Genomic DNA, 12440 nt, shown 5'->3' with positions numbered 1-12440 from the left:
GATCTATCCAGCACTGCTAAATGGGTGTTGAAATCTCCAACTACTATGAAACTGGAGGAAATCAAGTTGCTCATGTCTGTTAGAGTTTCTCTTATAAATTGAGGTGCGGTCTGGTTGGGTGCATAAATATTAATAATTGAAATCTCATCATATTGAGTATTACCTTTAACAAATATGAAGTGGCCATCCTTATCCTTCCTTATTTCAGTTGGTATAAAGCCTATTGCATCTGTGAATAGGATTGCAACGCCGGCTTTTTTCTGCTTTTCATTTGCCTGGAGTATAGATGACCATCTCTTCACCTTGAGTCTATATTTGTCTTTTAATGTAAGATGTGATTCTTGTATGCAGCAGATATCTGGCTTGAGTTTTTGTATCCAGTCAGCCAACCTGTGCCTCTTTAGAGGACAATTTAAACCATTCACATTAATTGAGAATATTGATAAGACTTTTGAGAGTCCGATGGACATATTTAATCCTTTTGTGACTGTGGACATTGGAATTTGATCAAAATTTTCTGGGTGGGTTTACTTTTGTGGTGGAGGATTACGCTGGTCTTTATGGAGGATAGGTCTGAGAATATCCTGGAGAGCTGATTTAGTTATGGCAAATTTCTTCAACATGTGAATGCCATTGAAGTATTTAATTTCTCTGTCATGAATGAAACTCAGTTTAGCTGGGTACAGGATCCTAGGTTGAAAGTTATTTTGTTTTAGGAGATTAAAAATTGATGACCATCCTCTTCTAGCTTGAAAGGTTTCAGCAGAGAGATCTGCAGTTATTCTAATATTCTTGGTCTTGTAGGTGATGGTTTTCTTTCGTCTGGCTGCTTTCAGAATTTTCTCCTTCATATTAACTTTAGGGAAATTGGTTATGATGTGTCTGGGAGATGTCTTATTTGGGTTGAGTTGTGCTGGAGTTCTGAAACTGTCTGCTATCTGAATTTCAGAATCTCTTGGCATGTCTGGAAAGTTCTCCTTCAGAATCTCATGGAGAAGAGACTCTATGCCTTGTGAAGCCACTTTGTCACTTTTGGGGATCCCTATAAGACGAATATTGGTTTTTTTTAGAATTATCCCAGAGCTGTCTGAGAGAGTAATCTGTTTTTGCCCTCCATTTCTCTTCGTCTTTGAGAGTTTGGGAGTCAAATGTCAGAAATCCTTTCTTCTGCTTGCTCCATTCTGTTACTGAGGGATTCTACTGTGTTTCTCAGATCTTTGAGGGCTGCAACTTCTTGTCTCAATGTGTCAAACTCTTTGCTCATTTGATCCTTGAATTCATTGAATTCTTGAAATATCTTTTGGGTTACTGCTTAGAATTCTAATTCGATCTTATTTGCTATCCAGATTCTGAATTGGATTTCTGACATCTCAGCTATTTGTTTGTTCATGGGATCTTTTACTGGGTCTGCCCCATTGATCCTCGGGGGAGTTGATCTACTCTGACTATTCATATTGCCAGAGTTTTTCTGTTGATTTCACCTCATGATTGTTTTTCACTGTTGCCTCTGGCTGTCCTCAGAGTTGGGGAGGTGTTTCTCCATGATTAGACCCCAGCGGGATCACTCTATTTTTGCTGGATCTTTGTAGGGAGTGGCCCTGTGTGGTTCCTCTGTGGCTACTCCAGCCAGGGAGTTCTGGTTGTGGAAGCAGCTCCGGAGTGTGACACACCTGGATCCAGCAACAGGGCGTGAGGTGGTGCACACGGTTCTGGGAGTGCCTGGCACCCAGTGACTTTGGCATAGACAGCCCAAGTCTTCAGCAGTCTCTGGCCAGGAGAAGGGCTCTGCGCAGAGGCAGGGAGTTCTCTGGAGGGCACATGGCTACCAGAATCCCTGGCCAGGTGAGCAGGCCACTGTGGAGGAAGGTAGCGTACAGGAGGGAGGACGCAGGGTTGCGCGGCTCCCGCAGTTCCTGGTCAGGGCATGTGAAGGCCCGGCAGGCGTGGGTCGCAGGTCAGGGGTCGCGGCGCAGCTCTTATGGAGGTTTGGGCGGCGCTAAGCCCAGGAGTTTGAGGTTGCTATGAGCTGTGACCCCACGGCACTCTACCCAGAGCAACAGCCCAAGGCTCCAGTGTGCCAAAACCGGTCTCACTCTGCCTCTGAGGGTTAAGGCTATAAGGCAGCTCAGTCCCCACCTTTAGGCTGTTCAGTCACTAGGTTACTAGCTCCCGCCCAATCCTTGCTCTGCGACCCTGAGGGTGGAGCTTGCTGGGGCAGTTCTCTCACAATGGCTTCCTGCGGCCCAGAGCCAAACACTACCTGTTTCCCCAAAAATAAGACATCCTCCGAAAATAAGACCTACTTACAGGAAAGATAAGATGTCCCCTGAAAATAAGACCTAGAGCATCTTTGGGAGCACACCTTAAAATAAGACACTGTCTTATTTTCTTATTTTCGGGGAAACAGGATATTAGCTCCATCCAGCTCAGCGGCTCAGTCTGGGGCCCTAGACAATGCCCAAAGTTCTCCACACTCCTGCTCAAGCTCTCCCCAAAGGCAGTTCAACTGAGTGCCAAGTCCAAAACACCAAAACAGATCACAGGTAAGGCCTTCCCAGTTTTCAGTCTCACTGCTGCTTGTACTTACGGCTGCTGGCGGGATTAGGTCGATCAGACACATGCAACCACTTGCCAGTTTTCCACTGTTTTTGTCCTCCTTTTGGGGTCCATAAGTCCCTTGCTGATTCCCTGTATCCTCAAAGGGATGATTATAGGTAGATCCCACCAGCCAGAGATGCCTGGAGTCTTATCTCCCCACACTCACCATGCTCTGTTGCAGGGAGGCTATTACTAGGCCTCTATCTTGGATTGTCCCTCCCATAATTTCTATAATTATAATTTTGTTGTTGTTTGTTGAGACAGAATCTCACTCTGTCACCCAGACTAGAGCGCCATAATATCAGGTTCAAGTGATCCTCCTGAGTCAACCTCCTAAGTAGCTGGGACTACAAGCACCTGCCACAATGCTCAGTTAGTTTTTTTTCTGTTTTTTATTTTTATTATTTTTTTCTATGTTTAGTAGAGATAGGGTATCACTCTTTCTCAAGTTGATCTCAAACTCCTGAGCTCAAGCAATTCACCTGCCTCAGCCTCCCAGAGTGCTAGGCTTACAGGCGTGAACCATCATACCCAGTTTACAATTATGATTTTTATTTTTAATTTTTTTATTGTTAAATCATAGCTGTGTACATTAGTGCAATCAAGAGGTACAATGTGCTGGTTTCATATACAGTCTGAAATATTCTCATCAAACTGTTCAACGTAGCCTTCATGGTTTTTTCTTAGTTATTGTATGTAGACATTTGTATTAATTTTTAGTGGTTGCAAAATAATCTGCATTTACTTGTCTCTTCTACTATTATTGCTTATTTAGAGCATTTTTTAACCTATGATGACTATTACATCCCCTTATATTGCCTGCCTCAGTGTATGTGGCCAGTGCCCTAACCACTGTGCTATGAGCACCAAGCCCGAAAATTGATTTTTAAAGACTCATATTTTCCTCTTTATGCCATTACTCTCTTAGTAAAATATTCTAGTTTCATGTCTGGCTCCAGCCCTTTTGTTGCACCAGGGGATAATCAGTGATTTAATCTGGCCCTCCCCTCACTGCCCTGGCCTAGGTTAGCTACTCATAGGTATTTAAGAGGTAGAATTAACTGGCCTGGGTGATTAACTGACTCTCTAATTCCCCTCCTATTTAAACATGAAGAGAGACAGGTCCAGGGTGGGATGCTGTAGTGAAAACCAGACAAGCAGCCTCAAACTGGGGTGGTTATTCCTCAAGGTAACACTGGTAGAGCAGAAACGGTTGGAGCCAGTGCATATCTCTTTATTTAGGTCACAAAAACACCCGTTCTAAATCTCCAGTCCTCTTCCTTTCTCACCTTTTCCAGACCAATTTAGTCCTAAAGTTACTGGGTGGGGCTGGGCAAGGTAGGCCTCCATACCTGTGGTTACTTCATGGCCCCATGAAGGCAAAGTAGGCTGGGGAAGAAGTGGGTGCTGGAGGCTTAGCAGGGGGAAGAGGGTGTCTGGTAGAGTGTGACCTGGTTGGGGAGTCAGAGCCTGGACTGCTTGGGTGGGGGAGGTGCTGTGAAAGAGATGGGAGCTTGGTTCCATACAGAGGGTTCATAAAATATTAAACAAATTGAGAAGAATGAGAGAATGGTTTCTTGCTATTAGAAAAGGGAGGAACAAATTTTACAGGAAGGAAGAGAACTAGGCTAAATCCCAAAGGTAATTTGAGGAGGGAATTATGAACTGGAATGAGACTAAACAGAGACCTTAAGATGTTACTCTATAAATGTTTGTATTATTTGAATCTTTTGAGAAAAAGAAAAGTCAAGCTGTACCTCAGAAGGGAAAGGATCTAATGGGAAATGACTAAACTAGAGCTAGTAGTCATCAACAATACTTCTGACACTCTGGGGCACCCAGATTGCTGGTTATAAAAGATTTTGAAGGGTCATTTTGTTAGCTTTCATTGTACACCATCTATTGCAATATTACTTCTATTTTTAGGGCCTGATTTGAAAGAGTCAGCCAGCCTTCTCACAGCTAAGTTTAACTGCCAATTTGTTTTTCTTTTGTGTACTTACACTAATCTTCCCTTCATAGGTGTTTGGAAAATTTTAAAGTCTTGACTCAACAGAACCGACTCTCTTGTATTGTGTTAATATAACCAGAGGCATAAAGCAATGGGTAAATATTTAACAAAGAAACAAGAGTGAGTGAGTATATTATAGGGAAGGGTTTCTGTTACAAGACTAAGATTAAATACTCAAAAGCCTGAACTTTTCTCATTACTCCTAATGAGTACACAAGAGCTATAATAACTGTTTGAGGGAGGAGTTTCACACTTCCCTTTGCCTTAATGTTACATTAGAACTTAATCTGCCTTCAGTTTTGTCCAGTATACGTTATAAATGTAAAGAAAAGGAAAAAAAGGAAGAAAAGGAGAAGAAAGAATTTTAAAACCATACAACCATGTTTTCTATCAAACACAAAGTCGTGGGTTGGGCGAGGTGACTCAAATGCCTGTTATCCTAGCACTCTGGGAGGTCAAGGTGGTGGATTGCCTGAACTCAGGAGTTTGAGACCAGCTTGAGCAAGAGTGAAACCCTGTCTTTAAAAATAGTCAGGCACCTGTAGTCCCATCTACTCAGGAGGCTGAAGCCAGAGAATCTCGAGCCCAAGAGTTTGAGGTGACTGTGAGCTATGACGCTATGGCACTCTATTGAGGGTGACAAGGTGAGACTCTATCTCAAAAAACAAAACAAAACAAAACAATCCCACAAAGTTGTGCAATTACCTTTTCTTTTCTTTTCTTTCTTTCTTTTTTTTTTTTTTGCAGTTTTTGGCCGGGGCTGAGTTTGAACCCACCACCTCTGGCATATGGGGCCAGCACCCTACTCCTTTGAGCCACAGGTGCTGCCCGCAATTACCTTTCATTAAATTTTTTTTTTTTTCCCAAAGTTTTGAGGACTGGATGGGCACAGTGGCTCATTCCTGTAATCCTAACACTCTGGGAGGCTGGGAAAATCTCGAGACCAAGAGTTTGAGACCAGCCTGGGCAACAAAGACAGACACACTCCACCCACCCCTCTCTCTACAGAAAGGAACAAAATTTAAAAAAACTAGCCTGGTGGGAGGCGCCTGTGGCTCAGTGAGTAGGGCGTTGGCCCCATATACCAAGGGTGGTGGGTTCAAACCTGGCCCCGGCCAAACTGCAACAAAAAAATAGCAGGGCGCTGTGGCAGGCACCTGTAGTCCCAGCTGCTCGGGAGGCTGAGGCAAGAGAATAACGTAAGCCCAGGAGCTGGAGGTTGCTGTGAGCTATGTTGCCATGGCACTCTACTGAGGGCAATAAAGTGAGAGTCTGTCTCTACAAAAAACAAACAAACAAAAAAACCTAGCCTGGCATACTGTGGTGCACCTATAGTCCCAGCTACTTTGGAGGCTGATGAGGGAGGATCACTCTTACATCAGCCCAGGTGACAGAAAGAGACAGAGAGAGAGAGAGAGAGACCCTATCTCAAAAAAAATTTTTTTTGAGGGCAGCACCCGTACTCAGTGGGTAGGGTGCTGGCCACATATACTGAGGCTGGCAGGGCCAGCCAGGGCCAGCTAAACAGCAATGACAAGTGCAACACAAAAAATAGCTGGGTGTTGTGGCGGGTGCCTGTAATCCCAGCTACTTGGGAGGCTGAGGCAAGAGAATTGCTTAAGCCCAAGAATTTGAGGTTGCTGTGATCTGTGATGCCACAGCACTCTACTGAGGGCGACATAGTGAGACTCTGTGTCAAAAATAAAAAAAATTTTGAGGACTTGAAGATCGTATGTAGGGACAGGGCCATTTAAGGTTCTTGAATAACATGTTTAGTGGAATCTGTTATCTGAAGTATTTTAATGTTGCACACTATAAATATTAAACTATTAAGCATGAAATTTTCGATTTCCTTAAGTTCTAAGTTCGACACTTGATATGTCTGACATTTCACTTTGACACTTCTTGTTTTATTTTTATTGTGAAGGTATATCCTCATTCTTTTTTTTTTTTTTTTTGTAGAGACAGAGTCTCACTGTACCGCCCTCGGGTAGAGTGCCGTGGCGTCACACAGCTCACAGCAACCTCTAACTCTTGGGCTTACGCGATTCTCTTGCCTCAGCCTCCCTAGTAGCTGGGACTACAGGTGCCCGCCACAACGCCCAGCTATTTTTCTGTTGCAGTTTGGCCGGGGCTGGGTCCGAACCCGCCACCCTCAGCATATGGGGCCGGCGTCCTACTCACTGAGCCACAGGTGCCGCCCTATCCTCATTCTTTCAAAAGCACATTTTGGCTTGTGATTATCTTTCAAAAAAATTTTAAAGCATATACCGAGGGTGGCGGGTTCAAACCCGGCCCCGGCTGAACTGCAACCAAAAAAAAATAGCTGGGCGTTGTGGCGGGCACCTGTAGTCCCAGCTACTCGGGAGGCTGAGGCAAGAGAATCGCTTAAGCCCAGGAGTTGGAGGTTGCTGTGAGCTGTGTGATGCCATGGCACTCTACCGAGGGCCATAAAGTGAGACTCTGTCTCTACAAAAAAAAAAAAAATTTTTAAAGCAATTTTTGTGAAACCATGGATAAGTCAAAATTTGTGTTATTTTCAAATATGGGTTCCATCATGGAACCAATGCAGCAGAGACAGCTCAAAGTATCAATGAAATGTTTGGGAAGAATGTGGCTAAAGAACGCACAGTATGTCTATGGTTTGAGAAGTTCCATTCTGGTGATTTTAATCTTGAAAATGAGCCACATGGGAGACCTGAGACCTGGGTGGAGAATGATGAATTGAAAGCTTAGTGAAAGTGAATCCATCTTGAACTATGCATGAATTAGCAGCAAGGTTTGACGTTACTATTCCAACAATATTGGACAACTTGAAACAAATCGGCAAGGTAAAGAAGCTGGATGAATGGGTTTTGCATGAATTAAATAAGCATCAGAAGAGAAATCATCTGGAAGCTTGTTTTCTTTGCTGTCACAACACAAAGGTGCATCATTTCTACCCTGTTTTTTTTTTGTTTGTTTGTTTTTAGAGACCAGTCTCACTTTGTCATGCTCAGTAGAGTGCTGTAGCGTCACAGCTCACAGCAACCTCCAGCTCTTTGGGCTTAGGCAATTCTCTTGTCTCAGCCTCCCAAGTAGCTGGGACTACAGGTTCCTGCCACAACGCCCAGGTATTTTTTTGTTGCAGTTTGGCCAGGGCTGGATTTGAACCTGCCACCCATGGTATATGGGACCGGTGCCCTATTCACTGAGCCACAGGCCCCACCCTCTACCCTGCATTATTACATGTGATAAAAAATGGATTCTTTTTGACAATCGCAAGCATTCGGCACAATGGTTGGATAAACAAAGTGTTGAAACACAGTCCAAAACTGAACATTCATCAACAACAACTAATGGTAGCTGGTGATCCAGCACTGGTATTAGCCACTGCAACTTCAGGTAAACCTGGTCAGTCGATTACAGTGCATGTCTACTATAACCAATTGGACGAAATGATGAGGATGGTTATGATTAAACAGCCTAGATTAGTCAATAGAGACAGGTCAATCCTCTTGTAAGACAATGCTGCTCAAACTACAGAAGCTGGATTTGAGAACTCTGTCATACACCATATTCACCAGACCTTCCACCGGCTACCACTTCTTCCAGGCATTGGAAGGAAAAATAATTCAGTTCCCAACAAGCTGTGGAAAATGCCCTTCATGATTTCACCACTGTTCTCTCTCCAGGCTTCTTCTTTGCTGACATACACAAGCTACTGTTAAAATGGAAAAACTGTGTTGATAGTTTAGGTGCATACTTTGATTAATTGTACTGCTTCTTGTTTGATATATAACCTGCTAAACTTTTGATTCTAAATTGGACATTTCAGATTTAAAATTTAGGTGATCCTTTATACTATTTAGAATTAGAGCATTTTTTTTTTTTTTTGTGACAGGGTCTCACTTTGTCACCCCCAAGTGAGAGTGCCATGTTGTCATAGCTCACAGCAACCTCAGACTCTTGGGCTCAAGTAATTCTCTTGCCTAAGCCTACCAAGTAGCTGGAACTACAGGTGTCCACACAATGCCTGGCTATTTTTAGAGGGGTCTTGCTCTAGCTCAGGCTGGTCTTGAACTCATGAGCTCAAGTGATCTGCCTGCCTTGGCCTCCCAGAGTGTTGGAATTATAGGCATGAGCCACAGCACCTGGCCTTGGAATCATACCATTCTGAGCTATCTCAGCACTCAATTTCTGGTCCTGTTCTTCTGACTGGCCTATAGTGACTGCCATATAAGGCTACATAATATTCAACAATAATATAGCAACAAACATATACATTTAGGGAAAACCTCCAACATGGGAGGCATTTGATGAAATAGAGAACTTGGATTTGAGAGAAATTAAATTTCTACATTAAAAAAAAAACCCACAAAATTAGGTTTTAGGCTTCTTTTGCAAGGCCCAAAGTGCCTACCTAGTATAGCACTTGGCTAAAAAAAAGACTCAATACAGTCAGTCCCTGGTTACAAAAGCTTCTATAAGTTGTTTGTAAGTAAGTTGAATTTTGTATGTAAGTTAGAACAGGTACATTTATGTAATGCCTGTAATAGCCTATGTTTGTAAGTACAAGTTGTACTAAGTCACATGTTTGTAACTCAGGGACTGCCTATACATACTTGTTGACTTTTTTTTTTTTAGAGACAGAGTCTCACTTTATTGCCCTCTATAGAGTGCTATGATGTCACAGCTCACAGCAACCTCCAACTCCTAGGCTTAGGTGATTCTCTTGCCTCAGCTTCCCAAGTAGCTGGGACTACAGGCGCCTGTCACAACGCCCAGCTATTTTTTTGTTGCAGTTTGGCTGGGACTGGGTTCAAACCCGCCACCCTCGGTATATGGGGCTGGCGCCCTACCCACTGAGCCACAGGCACTGCCCTCGGACTTGTTGACTTTTAAAAAACTTACTCTAATGCTGGGTGCAGTGGCTCACGCCTATAATCCTAGCACTCTGGGAGGATGAGACGGGTGGCTTGCTTGAGCTCACAAGTTCAAGACCAGCCTGAGCAGAAGCAAGACCCCCATCTCTACTAAAAATAGAAAAACTGAGGCAAGAGGATCACTTGAGCCCAAGATTTGGAGGTTCCTGTGAGCTATGATGTCATGGCACTCTACCCAGGGTGACAGCTTGAGACTTTGTCTCAGAAAAAAAAAAAACCTTACTCTGATATGTGTCCTTAGAGGCATATTTCCCGGTCCTGATTCCCTGAGGGTTGTATAAAAATAGACTATGACCAAAATGTCTTGTAGAAACAAACTTCTGGAAATATGAAATAGCAGGTCATGCCTTTTTCACTCTTTCCACCAATAACCACAGTATGCGTATGTATATGGAATTGCAATTTCACCTTCAATTTTTCACTCATATACAGGAGACAAAGAATCAGCTTAGGTATTTAATTTTATAGCATTTGGAAAAAAAAGTTATTTTTCTGTCACTTATTCTGTTTTCTTATTCAGAATAGAAGTATCATTTTTTCTTTCCAGACCACTAGTATTTATATTTCTACATTGTTGTGATTAAGAGATTGTGCTCTGAGCTCAGATTACCTTGCTTCAGGCTCTGACTTCACTACTTCCCCACTGTGCGGTGAATTCAAATCCCTGTGCCTCAGTTTTTCCTGCTTCTAAAAAGGGATAGTCAATTCTATCTTTATAAATTGGTTGTGCAGATCATCTTATATAATTTTCAGCAGTGTCCCTCACACCAAGTACCTCCTATTAAAATATGCCTAACATTGTATTAAAGTTTAGCTGAGGTGCATAGAAAAAATGGTTACAGTTTCCAAAGGGTAGGGAGAAATCATTGTGATTGAAGTCCTTTGAGCAGACTTTTTTTTTTTTTTATTGTTGGGGATTCATTGAGGGTACAATAAGCCAGGTTACACTGATTGCAATTGTTAGGTAAAGTCCCTCTTGCAATCACGTCTTGCCCCCCCATAAAGTATGACACACACCAAGGCCCCACACACCTCCCTCCTTCCCTCTTTCTGTTCCCCCCCCATAACCACAATTGTCATTAATTGTCCTCATATCAAGATTGAGTACATAGGATTCATGCTTCTCCATTCTTGTGATGCTTTACTAAGAATAATGTCTTCCACGTCCATCCAGGTTAATACGAAGGATGTAAAGTCTCCATTTTTTTTAATGGCTGAATAGTATTCCATGGTATACATATACCACAGCTTGTTAATCCATTCCTGGGTTGGTGGGCATTTAGGCTGTTTCCACATTTTGGCGATTGTAAATTGAGCTGCAATAAACAGTCTAGTACAAGTGTCCTTATGATAAAAGGATTTCTTTCCTTCTGGGTAGATGCCCAGTAATGGGATTGCAGGATCAAATGGGAGGTCTAGCTTGAGTGCTTTGAGGTTTCTCCATACTTCCTTCCAGAAAGGTTGTACTAGTTTGCAGTCCCACCAGCAGTGTAAAAGTGTTCCCTTCTCTCCACATCCTTGCCAGCATCTGCAGTTTTGAGATTTTGTGATGTGGGCCATTCTCACTGGGGTTAGATGATATCTCAGGGTTGTTTTGATTTGCATTTCTCTAATATATAGAGATGATGAACATTTTTTCATGTGTTTGTTAGCCATTCGTCTGTCGTCTTTAGAGAAAGTTCTATTCATGTCTCTTGCCCATTGATATAAGGGATTGTTGGCTTTTTTCATGTGGATTAATTTGAGTTCTCTATAGATCCTGGTTATCAAGCTTTTGTCTGATTGAAAATATGCAAATATCCTTTCCCATTGTGTAGGTTGTCTCTTTGCTTTGGTTATTGTCTCCTTAGCTGTACAGAAGCTTTTCAGTTTAATGAAGTCCCATTTGTTTATTTTTGTTGTTGTTGCAATTGCCATGGCAGTCTTCTTCATGACGTCTTTCCCCAGGCCAATATCTTCCAGTGTTTTTCCTATGCTTTCTTTGAGGATTTTTATTGTTTCATGCCTTAAGTTTAAGTCCTTTATCCATCTTGAATCAATTTTTGAGAGTGGGGAAAGGTGTGGGTCCAGTTTCAGTCTTTTACATGTAGACATCCAGTTCTCCCAACACCATTTATTGAATAGGGAGTCTTTCCCCCAAGGTATGTTCTTGTTTGGTTTATCAAAGATTAGGTGGTTGTAAAATGTTAGTTTCATTTCTTGGTGTTCAATTCGATTCCAAGTGTCTATGTCTCTGTTTTTGTGCCAGTACCATGCTGTCTTGAGCACTATGGCTTTGTAGTACAGACTAAAATCTGGTATGCTGATGCCCCCAGCTTTATTTTTGTTACAGAGAACTGCCTTAGCTATACGGGGTTTTTTCCAGTTCCATACAAAATGAAGAATCATTTTTTCCAAATCTTGAAAGTACGATGTTGGTATTTTGATAGGAATGGCATTGAATAGGTAGATTGCTTTGGGAAGTATAGACATTTTAACAATGTTGATTCTTCCCATCCATGAGCATGGTATGTTCTTCCATTTGTTAATATCCTCTGCTATTTCCTTTCTGAGGATTTCATAGTTTTCTTTATAGAGGTCCTTCACCTCCTTCGTTAGGTATACTCCTAGGTATTTCATTTTCTTTGAAACTATGGTGAAGGGAGTTGTGTCCTTAATTAGCTTCTCATCTTGACTATTATTGGTGTACACAAAGGCTACTGACTTGTGGACATTGATTTTATATCCTGAAACATTACTGTATTTTTTGATGACTTCTAGGAGTCTTGTGGTTGAGTCTTTGGGGTTCTCTAAGTATAAGATCATGTCGTCAGCAAAGAGGGAGAGTTTGACCTCCTCTGCTCCCATTTGGATTCCCTTTATTTCCTTGTCTTACCTAATTATATTGGCTAGAACTTCCAGCACTA

This window comes from Nycticebus coucang, chromosome 14, assembly GCF_027406575.1.
Source record: "Nycticebus coucang isolate mNycCou1 chromosome 14, mNycCou1.pri, whole genome shotgun sequence".
In the NCBI taxonomy this organism is placed as follows: domain Eukaryota; kingdom Metazoa; phylum Chordata; class Mammalia; order Primates; family Lorisidae; genus Nycticebus; species Nycticebus coucang.
Note: the sequence above shows the minus strand (reverse complement) of the source record.